The sequence below is a fragment of the Callorhinus ursinus genome, unplaced genomic scaffold, assembly GCF_003265705.2.
Source record: "Callorhinus ursinus isolate GAN/ISIS: 27379988/994484 unplaced genomic scaffold, GSC_fseal_2.0 scaffold29, whole genome shotgun sequence".
Taxonomy (NCBI): Eukaryota; Metazoa; Chordata; class Mammalia; order Carnivora; family Otariidae; genus Callorhinus; species Callorhinus ursinus.
In genome coordinates, this window is record NW_027397091.1 from 4,018,286 (window position 1) to 4,040,574 (window position 22,289).

Genomic DNA, 22,289 nt, shown 5'->3' on the forward strand with positions numbered 1-22,289 from the left:
TTTTCTTATCTTGAATTCCTTTCCTCGTTATATAGGAGGTTAGCTGTAGGTATTTTAAAAAAGATGTTTCCTTATCACGCTGAAGAAATTCTCCTCTATTCCTGTGTTTTGAGAGCATGTTTTCATGCATTTTATGTTTCCATTGCTGTGATCATATGATTTTTCTTTTTCAGAAAGTCTGTTAATGTGGTAGATTACATTGATTGGTTTTCAAAAAATTCAGCTGGACTTGTATCACTGGAATAATCCCTACTTGGTCATGGCATAATAGTTTTATACATTGCTGAAGTCTATCTGCTAATATATTATTAAAAAATTGTGCATCCATATTCATGAGGGATACTGGTCTGCAGTGGGGTTTTTTTGGTATTATTTTTGTCTGGTTTTGTTATAAGGGTAATACTGGCTTCCTGGAATGAATTAGAAAGCGTTCCCTCTTCTTGAATTTTCTGGAAGAGATTGTATAAATTTGGCATTAATTCTTTAAGCATTGGTAGAATTCTTCAGTGAACATCTGGGTTGAAGATTTCTTTTTTGGAGAGATTTTTAATTATGAATTCAATTTCAATTTTTAAAATAGTTAGAGGGCTACTCAAATTATCTATTACATATTAGATGATTTGTGACAGTTTTTACTTCTAAGGAATTGGCTCATTTTATTTAAGTTTTCAAATATATGTGTGGAGATGTTTGTAATATTTCCTTATTCTTTTGGTGTCTGCAAAATCTGTAGTGGTATCTTGTTTTATTTTAGATATTACTAGTTGTGTCTTTTCTCTTTTTTCTTTGTCAGTCTTGCTAGAGATTTATAGATTTTATTGATCTTTTCAAAAAACCAAACTTTCTATTCATTGATTTTCTCTAATTTTTTCTTGTTTTTGATTTTCTTAATTTCTGCTCTTTGTTATTTCCTTCCTTCTTATCTGGGTTTATTTTTGCTCTTCATTTTCTGTGCTCTTCAGGTGAGAGCTTAGTTTATTGATTCGAGACTTTTCCTCTTCATGTAAGCAATCTAGTACTACAAATTCCCCTCTCAACACTACTTTTTCTGTGTCTTGAACATTTTGGTGTTACAGTTTTATTTATTTTTTTTTTTTGCCAGTGAGAATTTCCCTTTGACCGAGGGATTAATTAGAAGTGTTGTTTAGTTTCCAAGTGTTTGAATATTTTCATTTTGCTTTTCTGCTGCTGATTTCTAGTTTGATTGCATTGTGGTCAAATATACTCTATACAATTTCTAATCTTTTAAATTTGTTGGCATCCATTCTATGGCTAAGATTTGGTTTATCTTGTTACATATTATGTGAGTAATTGAAGACAGTGTGAATTCTGCTGTTGTGTGGAGTATTCTGTGAATGTCTTTAGAATTTGTTGGTTGATAATATTGAATTTTTCTACATCATTGCTCACTCTATGTCTAGTTATTCTATAAATTGTTGAGAGAAAGGTGTTGAAGTATTTAACTGTAACAGTGGATTTTTTGATTTTTCCTGTCAATTTTTTACCTTAAATATGCATAAACATAAAATATTCTGCATCATTTTTTTTCATCCTTGTACTTTCAATCTACCTAAATCCTTATATATGAAGTTACTTTCTTATAGACTGCACATAGTTGGGTCATATTTCTTAAGCCACTCTGTAAACCCTTGTCTTTTAATGCTACAATGTCTTTTTAATGACATGCGATACGTTATTGATAACTGCATAAGTCTGTCTTTTTATCATTTCTCTTTGTACTCACTGCCTTTTGTTTTCTTTTTCCTGCCTGTCTTACTTGAGCCTTTTTAAGAATTCTATTTTAACTTACCTATAGTTTTTCTTTTTTTTTTTTAGTGCATCTCTCTGTAAGGCATTTTTAGTATATAACTAGGTACTGGGGAAACCAAAGTGAAGAAATCTTACCTCCCTTTACCCATCGTCATTTAGAACATGGGGGTCTCAAATATTTCCTTGTATTCATTGCCAACCATGTTAGACAAGGTTATAATTTTTGCTTCCACCATTGAACATAATTTAGAAAAGTCAGTAAGAAAAGGAAAGCCTATTGTACTTACCCCATATATCTGTTCTTTCTGTGGACCCTCTTCGTTATGGAAGTTCCACGAAGTCCTTTGGTCGATTCTCGCGCTCACGGCAGCAGCCCTTGCAGCGGCTGGATGCGCGCGCACCCAGGACGGCACTCCCGCGAGAGCTGGAGGCGGCGAGAGTCCCGCCAGAGCGGCATGGTGACTTGGCTGCTTGGCCGCGATTTCTCAATGCAGCTGGGTGCCTGGGGCTGTGGTTTCCCCGTCCCGTGGTACGCGCTGTTCTTCAGTTACTCTTTTAAGGTAGGTCTGCTGGCAACAAATTCTCTTAGGTTTTCTTCACCTGAGGATGTTTTGGTTTCGCTTCCATTGTTGGAGGGTACTGTCAACTGGGTATAGGATTCTGGGTTAATCTTTTTTTTTTTTTTTTTTCCCCTCCCCGCCCCACCAACGTATAAAAAACACTGTGCTACTTCCTCTGCCTTCTGTGGTTTCTGGTGAGAAATGCTCTGCTATTTGAATTGTTTTTTACCCCTATAAGCAATGAGTCATTTTTCTCAGGATGCTTTTGAGATTTTCTTTGCCTTTAGTCTTCAGAAGTTTGTGGTGTGTCTCAGAATGGATTTTTTTGGCTTTTTTGTTTGTTTGAAGTTCACTCTGCTTGAATTTGGAGGCCGCCCCCCGCCCCCCCCTTCTTTCTAAGTTTAGGAAATTTTTTGCCATATGTCTTTGACTGTTCTTTCCAATCTCATCTCTCCCCTTTCTTTCCAGGACTTCAATGGCAAGATCTCTTGTTACAGTTCCATATATCCCCGAGACTTCATTTCTTTCAGTCTATTCTCTGTTGCTTGAGTTGAATAATTTCTGTTATGTTCAAGTTCACGGATTCTCTCCTCTGCCTTATTCATTCTGGTGTTGAGCCCATCTGTGGAGTTTCTTTTATCAGTTGTTTTGTTTTTCAGTCTAAATTTCCATTTGGTTTTTCCCTTATATCTTCTATTTTTTGCCAGGACTTTTTGTACACTCATTTATTTCAAGTATGTGTGTAACTATTCTTCTGGGCAGTTTTTTTAATGGGCTGCTTTAAAATCCTTGTCCGATAATTCTAACATCTGTATCATCTTGGAGCAGCATCTCGTGATTGTTTTTTCTCATTTAGTTTGAGTTCTTCCTGGTTCTTGGTATAACAAGTGATTTTTTTATTGAAACCTGAACAGTTCGGGTATTACAAGATTCTAGATCTTACTTAAGTCTTGTGTAACAGGCCTCCTCTGACAGTGCTTTGGTCGGTGAAGTGGGGGTGCCACCTCCTTATGCTAGGTTTTCCCCTGTGACACCCAGGGGGTATGGGGCTTCTTCATACTGCTGGATGGGGTGGAATTTCAGGGTTCCCTTATGGCTTCCATTGACAACTGTGAGTTGGGGTATTCTTGTTACCACTGAATACTGGTAAAAATTCTGAGTCTCCATTAGGCTTCCTTTGACATACTCTCAAGGGAGAGAGAGTTGGAGCACCTTGTCATAGCCTGCTAAGGGTGCATGTCTAGGCTCTCCATTTGGCTTTTGCTGGCAGAAGTGGGGGTTGGGCTGCAGTTCTTTTATGTGTTGTTTGGCTGGAGTAGACCTTGTATTATCTAAAAATTTTTGTATTTCTAGACAACTCTTCCCTGGTCCTTTGGCGAGAGAGGGAAGACTTTCCTTTGGCCCTTTCCCCTTCCTTCCTTCCTCTTTTTCTTCTTTTCTTTTCCCTTTCCTTTTCCTTTTCCTTTTCCTTTTCCTTTTCCTTTGTGTCTATGATCATGAAGTGCCAGTTCTCCAGTATCTAGTCTGGAATATGTGAAGCAGAAAGAAGCCCCAGAGAACTTACCACCTATGTTCTTCCAGCCCAAGGTCCCTAGCTGTACTGCCTTCCTCTAATTAACCTTTCAGATCTGCTGATGTTTGTTTTATATATAATGTCCAGGGTTTTTAGTTGAACTTAGCAGGAGGAATACGGAAAAGTATGCCTACTATATCTTCCTGGAAACAAATACCAGCAGGTAAGTTTCTTTCGATCTTTAAATGCCCTCACAAATTTGCAGATCAAAGGTGATAAATTATTTCAATTTTCTGAGGGAAAAATTGAGACACTTAGAGGTAATTTGCCTGATCAAAGTTGCTTAGAAATGTGGCCTTGGCTTGAAGTAAAATCTTGGAATTTTAACAGTTGTTATTTTGCTTTTCCTTTTTCTTTCTGTTTGTTAGAAAGAAAAATCTGGGAGTAGGGCTAATGAGAGTGGGGAAGGAAGGAATAGTTACCAAAGAGAAGACTAAAGGATTACTTTTTTTGTTCAGAAGCAGCAACTGTTTAGAATTATAAAACTAGGACTTTTTAGGTGGATTTTAATTGACTTTTAAATGTTGTTAATTTATACAGATTGACTATATGATCTTCATAGTTACTCGTTTGTCTCATCTTGTAAAGGAATGACTTCAATTATTTGTTCTGTGTCCTGAAACTCAAGTGGCAAGGTACATATTTAGTAGTCACTGCCACCTCCTTAATTAAAGATTTGCATAGAACTGGGAAGGATGGGGAAATTTTTCGTCACTTTGCAGTGATGAAAGCTGGTATAAAACTTTCATCTGAATACTTTTGGTCCTATAAATTCTCTAGATTGTTTAGTATTTCAAAGAAGATTTTATTTTAGAACGCTCTCTTAAAGCCCATTATTTAGAGTTGCTGAAAGATTTGCAATATTGCAAAGGCAGTGATAAGCTCAGAGAATTAACTTCCCTAAGCAAATTTTCCTAATGCTAATATATTTCCTAATAGATAGACCATTCACAGCCCCTCTTTCCCTAATTTTGTCTTGATCACTAACACCACTCTTCAGAATTCCTGAGTCTAAAATCAATAAGGAATGGGAAATGGGGAAGACTTTTTAGGAACAAGTGTACTGAACTATCTTCTTGATCTTTTTGTGGCCATTTTGGTTCATCCAGTTCTTAGGAGTTCAGACCTGGCGTAGGAAGAGAGAGTGAGCAAAACTAAGTTCTAGAAAAGAATGTAGGGCACACTAGAGGGCAGTTGGGAGGGTAGAATGAAGTAAAGATACAATCATTTCTATGGAAAATGTGCTTTGGTTCTGAGTCAAGAGTTTTGACAGTTGTGGTTTTACTAAGGAATTTGGGGTGCCATTTAAGCTACCTACTGTCCAGGTACCTCCTGGAGTGTCTCTGTCTTCCATCCAGTCCCCCAGTCTTCCTAGAGAATGCAGTGGGAAAAAAGTCTCTTTGAAGGCAGCAACTTTTAGTTTTTTTTAGGAATTTTAGCTGTAGGGATTTTTTTTTCTAAGTTGTTTATGGGGTTTTCCAGCCTCTCAGCTGTAGAACTGGCTCCACTGAGGCATTCAAAGTTGTCTCAACTTTGGTTCAAGAAGCTTTTTTGTTACTTTAATTGCCAGGGAAAGCCTTGCTTCCATACACTTCCTTTGTTGGGGGGATAGGCCGATTTTTGCTTGGAGAAAGGAAAAGTAGATGATGATATCTGTCTCCTGCTTTCTCTTTTTTTTTTTTTTCCCAGCTATACTTGAAGAAATTCAGCCATATTTAAACTGCCTGGCCAGAGAGGAACCTATGAACTTGGCAGGAGGCAGGCTTAGAGCTTAGGGGCAACTGCGAAATCTCAGTTACAGGTTTGTAGTCATTTCCATGAGACTAATTATCACCTCCAGAAATCAGACCAGAAGGAATAAATATGCATTTTGCCCTGATAAGGGCAGGGGAATGAGGAAATGGGGATTGGGGATTAGCCCTTTCACAGGAACTGACTGGGCCTCTGACAGTCTTCTGAGACCTGCTACTCAGCAGATAAATGAGATAGGAGGTACATGCATAGTTTATGTTAGCCATTGGCATTGCCTGCTATAAAGATGGTTATCTTCTGTAACTCCAGAAAAGTTGCTTTAGTAGGGAATCAGAGTTGTCAAGTGCCAGGGGTCCCCCCTCTTTTTTTTAATGTTTTACAGTATTCCTTTTGAGGGATTTCTTTTGGAGATAATGGTTTCTCTCAAGAGCCATCATCCTGGGTGAGTATAATGGAATTCTGGAAGAATCTATCCAAGTATCTTTGCTCCCTCTCTAGAACACAAAGCTACTGCTGCAAACAGTAAGAATGAATGTTTCCTAATGAATCAGAGAACTCTGTGTGAACAAGAGAGTATCTATTTCAGCATTCATTTCTGTATCTCTGTTTGAATTTGGATACTTTGTGTCATTTAAATTTTTTTTTCCACATCCCACTTATCCTTGTTCCATACCAGAAGCCACGCTAAAATGTTTGCAAAGAATAATGCAGTTTACTTCTAGGCTCAAATATTTAGTAACTTTGTATATAATACATCTAATTGCAAAATTTTGTGCACCTGAAAGATCTGTGTGTCTAAATATTGATATTTCAGTAGGGTTATTGAGCTTATCTCTTACACATGTTCACAAGGAAGGAAGGTTTCCGTAACTTCAGTTTCAAAGTACAAGTATTTTATCACTTACTCATTTTCAGCTTTCAGAATCTATTGAGTGTTTTAAATAATTTTGAAAAGCTCAGAGGTTGACAGTTGTGTCTGAGAAGGGCTAATGGATAACAAAGATCTGTTACCTAACTGTATATCAGTTTTTTTTTTCAATTTTGGGGAAGATACTCTTCAAAATTTAACAGATATTTGTAGGATACCTTTTGTGCACTATGTAGTATTGTAGGCCCTGTGAATTCATTGGTGGATAAAAGCTTACAAGCCCTTCCCTATCTAATCCACATACCCACTATTCCTTTGTACTCAAAGTGCAGACTATCAGTGTCACCTGGGATACTAGAAATGCAGAATCTTAGACTCCATTCCAAACTTCCTGAACCAGAATCTGCATTTTACCAAGATTCCCAGAGTATTCATGTGGGCATGAAATCCTGAGAATTTTGCCAGTCAGTTTAAGAACTCAGGGTATAGCCAACAATTGTGTGCCATTTCTTGGACCATAGGAATTGGGCCAGAAATGGGTATGTTTTCAAGGAGATGCTGGTAAAGGAAGTTCTTTTCTCTATAGAGAGAGCCAGAGGAAGGAATAGTCCCTTACTTCAAACTCTTGTCTACTGTGATGTCCAGGTTTAATTCCTGAAACTGCTGCAGCCTGATGATGCAGGTGAGGACGGGCAGAGGCAAGAGCATCACAGGAACTTGGTTCAGAACCTGGATTGAACTATATCCTACCCCTGGACCTTGTCTGTTATAGAAGCCAGTATATCTCCTAACATCCTAACTGAGAAGAGGCTATATCCTAGAACCTTAGTAGAAAGGCCCATGTGTTAAAAAACAACACACACCAGAATAGGTGAACTTGGTCAGCATTATGTCAACCCTTATTGCCGCCCGCCAAGGGGGATAAATGAGACACAGTTTTGGGAAATCGCTGGGCTTGGGACCAAATTGGAAGGCAAGGTGGAGGAGTGAAACTACATGTTATGCTGATAGAGGAGAGAGAATGGTGAGTCATAGAGATATACAGATGCTTGGGGTTGTTGTGAAAGAGAAGGGAGAAGCCCTTGGATTCCTGAAATGGGATCTATGAGGTGGCCTGAGGCCGAATCAGTCTTCTCTGCTCCCTGCCTGCGTCTTACTTCCCTCAGTTGCTCTCACTTTGCTTCTTGTACCACCCAAGGCAAATCAGTGGCCCTCTGCACCTTCTGTTTAGTGCCCTCTCCTTTCTCATCTTTCCTACTTCTCCTCCCGTCTCACCCAGTTGCACTTTTTCCAATTCCACACAATAGGGTTGTGAAACTATAATGGGTCCTTGATGTTTGTTTTTAGGAGGGCTTTCTTAGCATGACTTACTCTAGCATCAGTCCAGTAAAGGGGAGAGAGATTGGGTGTGGATTCCCACCTTCATGCACACAGATACCTCTGTTGTCAACCCAGAGGACCACCCCTGGGTATATGAAATCATTATAACTATGACAATTTATGGAGCATTTATATCCAGGCTCTGTGCTGTATATTTGAAATGCCATATTTGTTTTAATTATTTTACACTCATTTTTCAGATGAGCAACTTGAGGCCTAGAATAGTAAGGATTCTTACCTGCAGTTACTGAGTGGGGAGTAGAGATTTGAAATCTTGTCTTTAGATGGACAGACATCATGTTACACAATAATTTGTGATGCTTAGGCCTTGGTTATCTACTTATTATTTATATTCTCAAGCAAGCCATTGCTTGTACATTTTGATTATATGAGCATGTCAAAGGACTATGAGTGCTTGGGTCGAGTGACACATTCATGTTTCTGAGTGTGCACTGAGCCAAATATATGCTTACCGGAGAGTTTTACCAAGAAAGTAGCTCTAAGTGTTTTAGTGCAATAGACTTGCTTGTATTTTCACTGTTACTGTGGTCCTTTAAGCATCTCCCTGCCATGTTTTGCCATTTTCATCTGAAATACAAATATTAGATGTAGAAAGACCCTTGTAGGTAATACGATTCCACATGCCATATTTTTTAAAGATTTTATTTATTTTAGAAAGGAGGAGGGGGAGGAACAGAGGGAGAGGTAGATAATGTCCAGCAGACTCTGCACTGAGTGCAGATCCTGATGCAGGTACCCCAAGATCATGACCTGAGCCAAAACCAAGAGTCGGCTGGTTAACCAACTGAGTCACCCAGGTGCTCCCAACTCCACTTATTTATTTATTTATTTATTTATTTATTTATTTATTTATCTGGATTGCTGAGAATATGAGGCTCAGCAAGATGAAGCAATGCAATAGAATTTGCAGTATCAGAACCAGAACCCAGTTATCTTAATTCTCAGATAAAACATTTTTCTTTTTTCTTTTACTCTTTCTTATCGCTATTCAATCAGATTTTTCAAACTCTAGGTTAATTGTTGATTTTTGTTTTATTTTGTAATAAAGTGATCATTTTGGGCACCTGGGTGGCTCAGTTGGTTAAGCGACTCCCTTCGGCTCAGGTCATGACCCTGGAGTCCCGGGATCCAGTCCCACATCAGGCTCCCTGCTCAGCGGGGAGTCTGCTTCTCCCTCTGACCCTCTTCCGTCTCGTGCTGTCTGTCTCTCATTCTCTCTCTCTCAAATAAATAAATAAAATCTTTAAAAAAAATAAAAATAAAGTGATCATTTTTAGATACCTTCCCGCTAGTAATCTCTTTGCTGGGGTTCTGATGACACACATTTTAATCTAGAGAGAAAGGCTTCTAGGTAGAAGTGAGGAGGATGGTAAATGTCCACAAAAAGCAATGATGAAACTGAACAAAATTATGAAAACCATTTTAGAACTCTTGAAATAAGTCCACCAAAGATATAAAAACAAATTTAGAATCATTTATTTTTTAAAATTCTACTGAACCTTGAGTTAGAACTGTGAAAATCTGTGGCATTTTAGCCTGGGATGCTTCCATTCATTCTATCCACAAGATCCATTTCAGTCTGTGCAGAAGTTCTATTAGGACAAGGCAAGTTGAGAAAACTAGCAGCTTCACTGCTAGAGGGGAATGACTTGATTTGGAACGGGGTGCAAAAAAAAAAAATCACATTCCTAAGTGTTATTGAAAATTGTATGATTTCAGTAGCAAACAAGGAAGGCCAACATTGCAACTAGCTTGAAGCTGTGATCCTGGTTGGAGAAAACATTTTAGCAGGGAGAGCCAGGGAATGAGATAGCCATAGTGGGCCTTGATAAGCTCCAAAATCTCTCTGGTCATCTGGAAGGCTGTGTACGTGATTAGGCTCTGCACATACTCATAGAGACTGGACAGATCCCTGGCTATATATTCATCCTGGCTGATTGTGAGTCTTTGCACACACAGAAAGTTAAAGTCAGAGACAGTCTTGTGAACCACCTGAAGTTTAAATGCCTTTCCCAGCCTACACATAGATCTATCTTAAAATGGTAGACTGGTTCAAGGTGTTTGAGTACAACCTCTGACCAATCCTTGGTTGACCATAAGCTATGCCAATACAAGGGCAAACCCTGAGGAAGTCAGGCTTAACAAAGCAAGAATAAAGAAAATACCAGAGCAAGGACATTAGTGGTCACACACTGTGAGGGAGGCAGACTCTGTAGATTAGTTCAGGCAAATGACTAAACACTTAAAAAAAGCACAACAATAATAGTGCCCAGGAAGAAAAAATAGAAATCTTAAGTAGCCACATTATCTGAAATGTCCAATTTTCAACAAAGTGTACAGTTTTCAATAATAACAGCAAAAAGTACGTACAATGAATGCCAGATGTTATACAAAGAAATAGTAAAGTATCACTCATGTTCAGGAAGAAAAAAGCCAATACCTATTATCTCTGAAGAGTCCAGTTGTTGGACTCAGTAGACAAAGACTTCAAAGCAGCTATTATAAATATGTTCAAACAACTAAAGGTAACTATCAAGCAATGAAAGAACAATATGATGATAATTATTAATTAAATAGAGAGTCTTAATAGAGATACACATTATACAAAATAAATGGAAATTCTATATATAAAAAAGTAAAATAACTGAAGTGAAGAATCATTATAGGGGCTCTACAGCATATTTGAGATTGCAGAAGAAAGAATCAGCAAATTTGAAGATCAGTAGAATTTGTTCAAGCAGGAGAAGATAAAGGAAAAAAAATGAGGAGAGCCTCAGAGACTTATGGGGTACTATCAATCATACTAACATACACAAATTGGGAGTCTCAGATAAGAGGGGAGAAAGAAAATATCGGAAAAAAATATTTGAAGACATAATGGCCAAATACTTTCCAAATCCGATTAAAAACTAATCTATAGGGGCACCTGGGTGGCTGTTTGTTAAGTGTCCAGCTATTGATTTCAGCTCAGGTCATGCTCTCAGGGTCCTGGGATGGAGCCCTGCATTGGGCTCCGAGCTCAGCAGGGAGCCTGCTTCAGGATACTCTCTCTCCCTCTGCCCCTCCCTGTCTAAAATAAATAAATAAATCTTTTAAAATAATGAAAATAAAAAAATAAAAATGAATCTACAGATCCAACACTCAGTGACTTCCTAGTATGATAGGTGCCGAGAGAGTCACACCTGGATACTTCGTGGTCAAATTGCTGAAAACCAAAGACAAAGAAAATCTTGAAAAGAAGAAAGGAAAAACGATTCATCATATATAAGAGAATGACACTATGATTAACAGCTGACTTCTTATTCAAAACAAAAGAAACCAGAATGCAGTGGTATGACATATTCAAAATGTTGAAAGAATATGACTGTCAACCAAGATATAAATCCACTAAAATTATCCTTCAAGACATTCCAAGAATTCTAAATCCATTAAATTTATCCTTCAGAATTGACATTTCAAAAAGAAAGACATTGCCAGATTAAAAAATGAGTGAGTTTGTTGCTAGCAGACCTGTCTTATAACAAATACTAAAGGTATTCCTTTAGGTTGAAAGGAAATTTTACTAGATGGTACGTAGATTCCACATGAAGAAATAACATTGCAAGAAATAAATATACAGGTAAATACATAAGACTGTATAAAAATTTTTTTTTCTTTTAACTGCTTGAAAATATATGAGATTGCATAAAACAATACTTATAAAACTGCACTACCGAACTTGTAGCAGGTAAAGATGTAATATATATGAAAATAATAGCAAAAAAGAAGGAGGAAAAAATGGAGCTATACTGGAATAAGTTCCTGTATTTTGTAAGAATTAAGTAAGTATTAATCTGAAGTAGGTCGTAATAATCTAAGAACTTGCAGTGCAAGTCCTAAATCAACCACTAAAAAAAGCCCACAAAATATTTAAGCAAAAACTAACAAAATAATTAAAATTGTTCATTGTAAAATTACTGTTTACTCCCACAGAAAGTAGTAGCAGACAAACAGATAAACAAGAGAGGCAAAGTGGCAGATGTGAATGAAACCATATCAATAACTACATTAAATGTGAATGAATTGAAAACTGTAGTCAAAGGCAGAGATTGTCAGACTGGATAAAACTTAAGTTCAAGCTGTGTGCTGTCTATAAGAACGACAGTTATGATCCAAATAGGTAAAAATCAAAAGCATGACAGTGATGTACCATGTAAACGATAATCTTAAGCAAGTTGGAATGGCTCTACAATTATGAGAAAAAAGAGGCTTTAAGACGACATATGTTACTAGAGACAAAGAAGGGTATTTAATAATGTAAAAGGGCCCGTTAGTCAGGAAGATATAACACTTATCAAAGTGTAAACACCTAATAACAGATCCCCAAAATATATGAAGCAAAAATAGAAAGAAAGAATTGAAAGAAGAAATAGACCACTCAATAATAACAGTTGAAAACATCAAAGCCTATTTTCAATAATTTATTAAATGGTATTTTATATGATAGAAATTAAGAAACATGCAGAAGACTTAAATAATACTGTCAACCAATATGGACCAACACCTTGTGGGATACTTAACCCAACAGTAGCACACATAGAACATTTTCCAGGGTAGACTATATGTTAGGCCATAAATAAGACTCACTAAATTTAAAAGGATTGAAATCATACAATTATGTCCTCAGACCACAACACGATTAAATTAGAAAGCAACAACAGAAACAAATTTAGGAAATCCTCAATTTGGAAATTAATAACGTTTCAAATAATCCATGATCAAAAAAGAAATCACATGGAAATCAGAAAATATTTTAAACAATAAAAGCATGGCATATCAAAATTTGTGGGATGCAGCCAAAGCAGTGATTAAAGAAAAACTTAAAGTTTTAAACACCTACATTGGAAGTGAAGAAAGATCTCAAATCAATAACCTAGCTTTTTGCCTTAAGAAACTAGGAAAAGAAGAACAAACTAAATGCAAAGAAAGCAGAATAATGTAAACAATAAAGATTGAAGTGAAAATCAATGAAATGGAAAACAGAAGAGCAGTAGAGAGTGTTAATGAAGCCAAAAGTTGAAAAGTTGAAAAGACAACTAGTGTGACACCCCCTCCCCTCCAGACCCTATCAAAATCATGAATGAAAAGAGGGGAGTTTTGTGCTAACCCTGAAGAATTTAAAGGGCTTAGAAAGGAATATTATGGAGAATTTGATGTCAGCAAATCGGACAACTTAGCATACCAAATCCAGCAGCATATATAACAGATTATACATCATGACCAAGTACCATTTGTTCTAGGAAAGCAAAGTTGGTTTTATACCTGAAGATTAATTAATGTAACACACCATCTAAATGTAAAAAATTATAAAACTTCTAGAAGAAAACATAAGAGGAAATGTTCATGACTTTGGGATAGGCAGATGATTCTTAGATATGAAACCAAAATTGAGATTCATAAAATTTCATAAATTTATGTGGGCTTCATCTAAATTAATCTTTTGCACCTCAAAAGACACCATTAAGAAAATAAACAGGTCACAAACTGGATGAAAATATTTGCAAATCACAGCTGATAAAGGGTCTTTATTCATTACATATAAAGAGCTCTTACAGTTCAATGCAGATGACCCTTGAATAACATGGGTTTGAACTGCCCAGGTTCACTTACACATGGATTTTTTACAGTACTGTAAAAATATTTTCTTTTATGATTTTTTTAATATTTTCTTTTCTTTGGCTTTATCATAAGAATACTGTTATACAAAATATGTGTTAATTGGCTGTTTGTGTTATCATAAGGCTTCTGGCCAACAGTAGACTAAGTGTTTAGGGAAGGGAGTCAAAATTTATACATGGATTTTTGATGTCAAGTGGGGGGTTGGTGTCCCTAACCCCTATGTTGTTCAAGGGTCAACTGTAGTGAGAGTAACATCCTAATTTAAGAAAATGAAAAATTATTTGAATAGGTATTTTACCAAGAAGTTATACAAATAGTGTATTAGCACATGGAAAGATATTAACTATTGTTACTCCTTTAGGAAATTCAAATTAAAACCACAATGAGATACCACTGGAAAGACTATAATAAAAAAAGCAGACTATAGAAAATATTGGCAAGGATGTAGAAAAACTGGAACGCTCATACATTGCTGATGAGAATGTAAACTGGTGCAGACACTTTGGAAATAATTTGACAGTTTCTTAAAAAGTTAAACATAAATTTACCATACAACCCAGTAATTCCACTCCTAAGTATCTACCCAAGAGAAATGAAAATATATGTTCTCCCAAAGACTTTTATTATGAATGTAGTGGCTTTATGCGTAATAGCCCCAAAGTGGAAACTCTCCAAGTGCCCATCAACTAATGAATGGATAAACAAAATGTGGTATATTCATACAATGGAATACTATTCAGCAGTAAAACAAACAACTGATGCATTCTATAACATGGCTGAATTTGTAAAACATGCAAAATGAAAGAAGCCAGAGGCAACAAACAATATATATTATATGATTCCCAGTAGATGAATCATATATTTTTTTAAGATTTTATTTACTTATTCATGAGAGACAGAGAGGCAGAGGCAGAGGGAGAGGGAGAAGCAGCCTCCCTGCCCGGGATACAGAACTCAATCCCAGGACTCTGGGATCATGACATGAGCCGAAGGCGGATGCCTAACCGACTGAACCACCCAGGCGCCCAAATCATGTATTTTATATGAAATGTCCAGTAAAGGGACATCTGTGGAGACAGAAAGCAGTTCAGAGGTTGTCTGCAGTAGAGACTGACTACAGATGGGCCTGAGGGATCTTTTTGGGTGATGGAAATGTTCTAACACTGGATTGTGGGGATGGTTGCATAATGCTATAAATACACTATAATTTGTAGAAGTACTTAAAATAGGGAGTTTATGGTATGTAAGTTATACTACAGTAAACTAAAACTGTTAAGAAAATACTCTAGGTAAAACCAAAACCAACCAACAAGCAAAGCAAGCAAACCAAATATAAAAGTACGTATACCAAAAACTAAAAACAAAAAACAAAACAAAACAAAACAAAAAACAATAGCCTTGCCTTGAACTTCTTGGTTAATGTTGAAATAGTGTCCCAGAAACAAGCGAGCAAGGATTAGCACAAGTACCCTGCCCTTTGACAATGTAGGTGCATTATATACTGTCTATTCCTAAAAAGGTGTAAGCTTCTTTAGGTACTTGTTTCTTTTATTTATTTGCCATCACCCCCCCCCAAATCTCTAGTCAAAGCTCAATCACTGTTGACTGATGTCCCTGAAAGAGCTTGTTGTCCCCTCCCAGTCAGGGGAGAACTGCATGTAGTCCTTTCTCAACCTAAATTCCTTGTGGGAGGAGAAGGAGGGCACAGAGCCATGAGCTGATCAGGACTGAGCTTCATATGTGGGCCAGCAAAGATGATTCTGGTCTGTAACTACAGTTGTCACACGTTCTTACTCTGAAAGGGTTCTTAGAGGTCACCTGGCTGAGCTCACTTCTTCCCAGCTGGTGACCACCTGTCTTAGTGACTCTAACACTTTGGATTCAAAATAGTAAAAATATGTGCTCTTACTTCTCTGGCTCAAGGCAAATTTTAAAGATTTAAAGGGCCCTGGGTTCTTTGGGTAAGTATTTCTCCCTGTAAATATAAAGGATTCTTATCATTACCAAAACATTCTGAAAACAATGCTGTTCCTGGCATTTGACCCCATTTCATATCTGTATACAAAATAACTATGCACTGAAGCCTTATTATCTTACATTTTCAAGGTTCCAGAAAGCAAGAAAGTGGTAAATAAAGGGGATATTACAAGTGGAATTTCTTTGCAGCCTCGCAGTTAGTCTTCTGAGAACCTCATAAGCAAAAATGCTAAGTGAAAGAAGCCTATAAAATCTGCATTGTTCCCACTTTTCTGTTCCCTGTTTCCTTAGAGTCCTCAGGCTTAGAGACCCCAGGGAACTGGCAGGTGCAGATTTCCATGGAAACCAACCCCAAAAGAATGAAAACCAAAGAGAGAATTGTGTGAAGTGCCCTCGCTCCTGTGTAATTTCCTTGCCAACAGTTTTTGAGGTCAACCTGGCTTATTTCATGAAATTAGGGGCCCTGCTGTCAGGATTTCCCCAGACAAGGAGGGTTTGCTCAACTCCATTGGTTGGAAGTCCACAGATTAGGGTTAGTTCTCTGCCTCTAGAGGAACAGCCTTCACTACTTGGCCTGACTTTCAAATACCTTTTATTCTAGCCTCATTCTAGTTTTTTTTTTTTTTTCCCCCCCATTTTGTTGTGTTTATTTACTTTGTTCATTATAAAATAAATAGGTGTATTTTTTTTTAAGATTTTATTTATTTGACAGAGAGAGGGAACACAAGCAGGGGGAGTGGCAGAGGGAGAGGGAGAAGCAGGCTTCCTGCTGAGCAGGGAGCCCGATGCGGGGCTCAATCCCAGGACTCTGGGATCCTGACCTGAGCTGAAGGCAGATGCTTAACAACTGAACCACCCTGGTGCCCCAAATAGGTGTATTTTTAAAGAACCACATGAGAAGGGTTTTATATATATATAAAAACGTTCTGACAGTACAAAAAGTCAAAAAAGGAAAAATCTCTATGAGACCTTCTTCCCAGAAGCAAAATGGGTATAAGTTGTAGGAGTGAGTGTGATTCCTCCAACATTGGCCAGAGGAACACTTTCTTTTTTTTAATATTTTATTTATTTATTATTTGAGAGAGAGAGAGCAAGCACAAGCAGGGGGAGCAGCAGGCAGGCAGAGGGAGAAGCAGGTTCTCTGCTGAGCAAGGAGCCCGATATGGGACTCTATCCCAGGACCCTGGGATCATGACCTGAGCCAAATCCAGACACTTAACCAACTGAGCCACCTAGGTGTCCCAAGAGGAACACTCTCATTAATATCTGCCAGGGTGCAGAAATGGGCCTCAGTTCTGGACAATTTCTGGGCTTGAAATCAATTTGGGAGCTCTCTGCACCTTGCTTTGTAATTTAATAAAAATATAGCTTTGAAGACTTTCTTCATCAATTCACAGATCTAGCTCATGTAGTAGATCAGTGGTTCTCAAACTTGAGAACATATCAGAATCACCTGGAGGACTTGGTACACTCCCGATGACCAGGCGCCACCCTCCGATTTCTTGATTTAGTAGGTCTGGGCTGGGTGTCTGAGAATTTGCGTTTCTAACCAGCTTTCAGATGCTGACAGTCGTGCACCATTCTTTATGTTGTGCTGTGATTGAATGCTCTGAGCAAATGTGGAGATCCATCTCAGCAAAGGAGGACACCACTGTATGAATTTATCATACTATTTTTAACCAACCCCATATCATTAAACATTGTGAAGTTCTTTTTATTATCTCATTGTAATCCTCACAACAACCTTATAATGCAATAATACGAATTTGCACCATTTTTAAGTAGTCACACTATGAATTATTTTATCCTCACAACAATCATGTCTTGAAGGTATTGTCATTAATGTCCATTCTACAGATGAGAAGACCAAGTCTCAGAAATTAAATAATGCAATTAAGATTCATATAACAAATAAGCAATAATGTATATATTACATACAACAAATAAATTAAGGCAGATTTACCTGATTCCAGGGCCCATGTTCTTTTTAGAGTCTCTGCCTACAAGGAATTTATAGGCTAGTGGGAGAATTAAGGATAAGGCACAAAAGACTAAGAATAATAGAAAGTGGTAAGTGCCATAAGAAATGCGGAGAAGTTGGTTTAATCAAAAAAGGTATCAGGGTGTATGTTCTTCTGGGGCCCCATCCTTAGAAGTTCTGGCCCTTGGTTACATGCTCTACTGTCACTATTTTGAATTTTTAACAAAGGCCCCATATTTTCATTTTGCACTGGGCCATACAAATTATATAGCCACTCCTGGAATGGTTAATTTACTCTTGAAAAGCTTTAACAGTGCCTTTAAGAATCACTAAAACTGATATCTCCACAAAGTTCACTCTTCATTGTTTACTGTATCTTCATGGGGTGGGGGGGGCATTTTCAAATGATTTGTGCAGCTTTTTATTCTATACTGCTTCGTTTTTGATCTTCAAGTAGGCACCCTCCTGAGATGTTTTTTCTACCTTGAATACATTCAGAGAGGCAAGGAGAAACATTTGTCAAGAAAAAAACACACTAGGACAGTAGATCTGAAGGGAGAGAACAGCAAACTTATAACTGTAGTTTGCAGCCTCGGAAGTTTACTCTTCTTGTGTAAAGCAAAATAGAGATTCTGAAATTTTGCTACATTAGCTAATTTTCATATATTTTCCAGGGAGAAAAAGTTATTTCCATGTCTGTACACTGGGAAAATTCCATTATGAGCATGGTGCACATCAACTATGCCCCAGGGGAGTGCTGCCTTGTATATTTCATATTTCACGCCATAACAATGTTATCCGATTTTATAATTAACATTAAATTTTTATAGGAAAAAGTACCTTGTTATATTAGTTGTTAACCTTTCGATGTATTTAAAGCCTCATTTCATAAGGAGCCATATGCTTCTTCATCACCATCCTAAGTGGGCTCTGTTGCTAAGTGTTATGGGATCTGGTAATGAAAGATATATACACAGTGTGTTTGCCCAATACCAGGGGCAGAATTAAGGGAGCAGGGGGAGCCTTAATACTTGAATTTCCTGACTTCTGTGGGTTTCATTTGCAATTTCAGCATTCCAGTGATGTTTCCATTCTCACACCCATTCTTTTTTCCTTTCTTCCTTAACATCCCTGCCTCCTCTCCAACCCAGATAATAACTACTTAAACATTCATACTCATTTTCCTACCACATCTGAGTTATATGATTAGTTACATGATTAATGCATTAGTGCCATCTCTTATGGGGCTTAATTATTGCTTAAATGTTTCTAAACTATTGCTCAGTGACACAAATCCATCTAGGACAAGACATGTAATAAGCAAGTAATGGTGAACTTAACAGGTATTTATATACTTTTCCAAAAATGTAAGTGGATAAGAGCTTACATGAGAATAGGTTCTCAAGCTTGTATTTAAAGTAAAAATAGAGAATGGTAAAATTGGCCATTGAAAGTCTCTTACCTCATTCTTCAAGAATATGGGTGAATGTGTGTTTAATGTGACAGTGATTTTCACTAAAGCTAAAATTAAACAACAACCAAATCAGACCAAAAGAAGAAATTAAAGAAGAATCTTTATGCAGACAACTGGACAGCCAAACCGTCTTGTGTTCTAACACATACCTAGCAGTGAAACAGGAATGGATGGAGAGACTAATGTGGTCTTCTTGTTTGCTGGTTTCTTTCTTTCTGTTTTAATATTAAGCATCTCCAAATTAATTCATGTTAATGGATTGCTTGCTCATGCGGGTTAAGAGAAATGGTAGAGTTTCATTTTACAGAGGGTGAGGTTTCGAAGTCAATAGCTGAGTTAAATTTGCAGGTGGTGTAAACTTACACTTCTAACGTTAATTTGAGTTTTTGTAACATGCATACTTGGAGAATTAAGACATTCTGGTTGCAGTATCATTCAACTTCTTCCAAAGAGTGGTGTTTCAGTTAGGTGGCAGTATAGCCTGAAAGAGTGCTTCTCAAACCAGTGAGCCTATGAATCCCCTGAGGGATCATGTAGATTTAGAAGGTCTGAGGTGGGACCTGAAATTCTGAATTTTCAGTTTCCTGAGTCATGCTGCTGCTGTTGGTCTGCAGACTATAATACAGTGAATAGCCAGAGTGTAATGGAATAAGTATGGGGAATTGAAGAAAGAGTTGTTGGTCATGACATCTGCCTTCACCTGTGCCTTTGTGTACTAATTGCTGAAAATGCCTTAATTCCAGTTCTTCACCTGAAAACAACAAATGTTTAAGTTAGCTGGAACAGATGTACAGATACTTTTAATGTGAAAATATTTATGTCATTCTTTATAATGTATACATGTATATTTTTGGTTTAATATTAAAAAAAACCCAAAATTAAAACTGTTCATAGTTACTATCAAGGTTTGAGGTCTGAGTTGCAAACTTAGGAGACTAAAACAGGTAAAAGCGTCTCTAGTGAGCAGATCAGCTCCTGCTTGGCCATTTTCTATGACTGGTGGCTGTCACTTCTACTTTAAAAGCACTCCCCCAGACTGAAATTTTATAACCTTATTTAATATATCCTGCCCAGTCTTTAAGTTATCTTTTTGATTAAAAACCAATTCTTTGTGTTTAATTTAAGATCTGCAATTTAAAAGATTTTGTCCCTGAACTCATTTGAGTTAGATCATATAAATCTACTACCCATTTAAAGGAATCCTAATAGGGTAGGATTTATTTCCCGTAAGCCATGTGATTTCCTTTCAAAGTAGCAAGACGTTTTTGGCTTAAAGATGATTTTTCTTAAATGATGCAAACTCTATCAAAATAATATGGCCTATAATCCTAAGCACTATAATTTTTCTGTAGAATAAGACATTTCTTTGGAACTCGTCTAATAAGTAGAGCTTCATCCTTGTCCTTTATTCTGTAAAACAGTGACTATTATTTTGCAATAACAGTGTCCTTTGACTAGACTGTCTAGAAGTAAAAGCACATCATGAAACTGATAATTCAAAGAATCATATTTTAAAAATTTTTACACTTATTTTTAAAAAAATCTAGACTGTATTTTCCACCACTGACATAACTTGGAAAATAATAGTACAAATGGTAGGGGAGTTTAAGATTTCAGTTAACTAATGTGATAAAAATAATTTCTTTTCTTCATGGGCAAAATAGACTCAGAAGCCCAGGATATTTCTTTAGAAGAAGCTGCTTTTGAATATTTGGTTTCTCCAGCATTCTTTTAGCAGCAGGATTGAAGACAGGGCCTCTGGTGATGTTATTGTGAGAACTAAGGGTGCTGGGAGCAGTGGGAGTTTAGGGTGAGGCCGCTGACCAGGGTGCTGAGAGGAGAGATTGTTGAAAGTGCAGCTGTCTGTCCATTCCAATGAGTGATGGAGATGGACAAAGTTTTGCACTGACCCTGCGGCTCTTCCCTTTGGGGTGTCCAGTGTGGAGTCCAGTGGATGATGTAACAGAGGCGGTTGCCTTTGCACAACGGTAATTTAGGGGAGAATTGGAATTTATTGTGATCAGGACAAGACTTTACTCTGTGGAATACTAGTTGATATTTTATTTGTTCAATTAGATTAAAAAGATGTTTAAAAATACATTTTAGTTCATGCCTTTTCATAGTCATATGTTATCTTTCATGGGACTGGATGGAAGCTCAGTGAAATTTTTCCTTTGCTCTATATAACTGAATAATCTCCATTGCTAATCATGATACTTTTAGGATGTATCATTTGGGAATTGCAGTTTTCAAATACTTTTATTTTAAAGCTTCAGAGACCCAAAGCATAGGGAGTTGGACCAGATAAGAACTTTTTCCTTTCTTTCTCATAACATGAATTTGGAAGGAGACAGTGCAGGGATGTAGTGAAAATTCTGTAGCCCTACCAAGATCGTAGGCTTGTTCTTTCTTTCTGTTCCACCATCTTTTCAGAATTGATAGCTGCCATAGCACGAGCTGTGGCATTCACTGTCTAGGCAGGAAGAAAGAGTAAGGAGAAAAGGACTCCTACCAGTTTGGATACCACTTTGGATAATTCTCCCAGATGTGTCACACAACAAGGACTTCTTCCTCCATTTCATCATCCACACTTCTTCTAGGGCCACTGGGAAATGTAGTTTGTAGCTGCCTCCAACAACGTAGGGATTTTATTAGTAAGAAGGAAGGATATTGTGAATATTGAGTAGGGAACTAGTAGACTCTTGCCACAGATGTTTGGCATTTTAGTGAAACATGATGCTGTTTCATGATGTTATGACAGGCATATTCTTAGAAAAGGCCATTCAAGATGGTGTTGTCCAAGGGCTGGATGAATTTTTCCTCATGTGACCAGAGTAGCTAGACATATTAAAAAAGAAAAAGAAAGAAAAGGAAGGAAGAAAGAAGGTAATGCTACAAGGTGACAGAGTGAAAGGTGAGCACTTAGGTGTCGCAGTTCCAGTATGGTAGATGGAATTGTTCACTCCTTCAGTGCCCCCTTGTGCCCAGTATACTGTAACAGGATAATAAAGTTAAGCACTGTAGAAAGAGACTTGTTGAAAAGCCTCCTCCATTACAGTTACATTGTAGCAATGTGTGGTTTTAGCAAAAAGAAGTATTTATCTTCATGATACTGGAACAAAAATTTACAATGTTGAGGCGTATCTTTATTATGCTAATTGGTTTTCTCATCATCAAAATAATAAATTTTACTTGCATTTAGATTAGGGGTATTTTTCCCCTCAGATTTATGCATAGACGGATCATACACACACACACACACACACACACACACA

The 22,289-nt window shown here is 37.3% G+C and overlaps 1 long non-coding RNA gene across 3 annotated transcripts in view; it reads left to right on the top strand.

Annotated features, from left to right (window-relative positions):
• Window positions 1–2,203: 2,203 nt before the first annotated feature.
• The window catches only part of LOC141370246 (uncharacterized), a 128,086-nt gene continuing 108,000 nt past the window's right edge, over window positions 2,204–22,289 (top strand). For 2 of the 3 annotated variants that reach the window (XR_012374138.1, XR_012374140.1), the window contains exons 1-2: window positions 2,204–2,330; window positions 5,593–5,704. This is a non-coding gene — a long non-coding RNA (uncharacterized lncRNA). The remainder of the gene's footprint in view (window positions 2,331–5,592; window positions 5,705–22,289) is intronic. The other variant, XR_012374139.1, reaches the window with a different exon arrangement.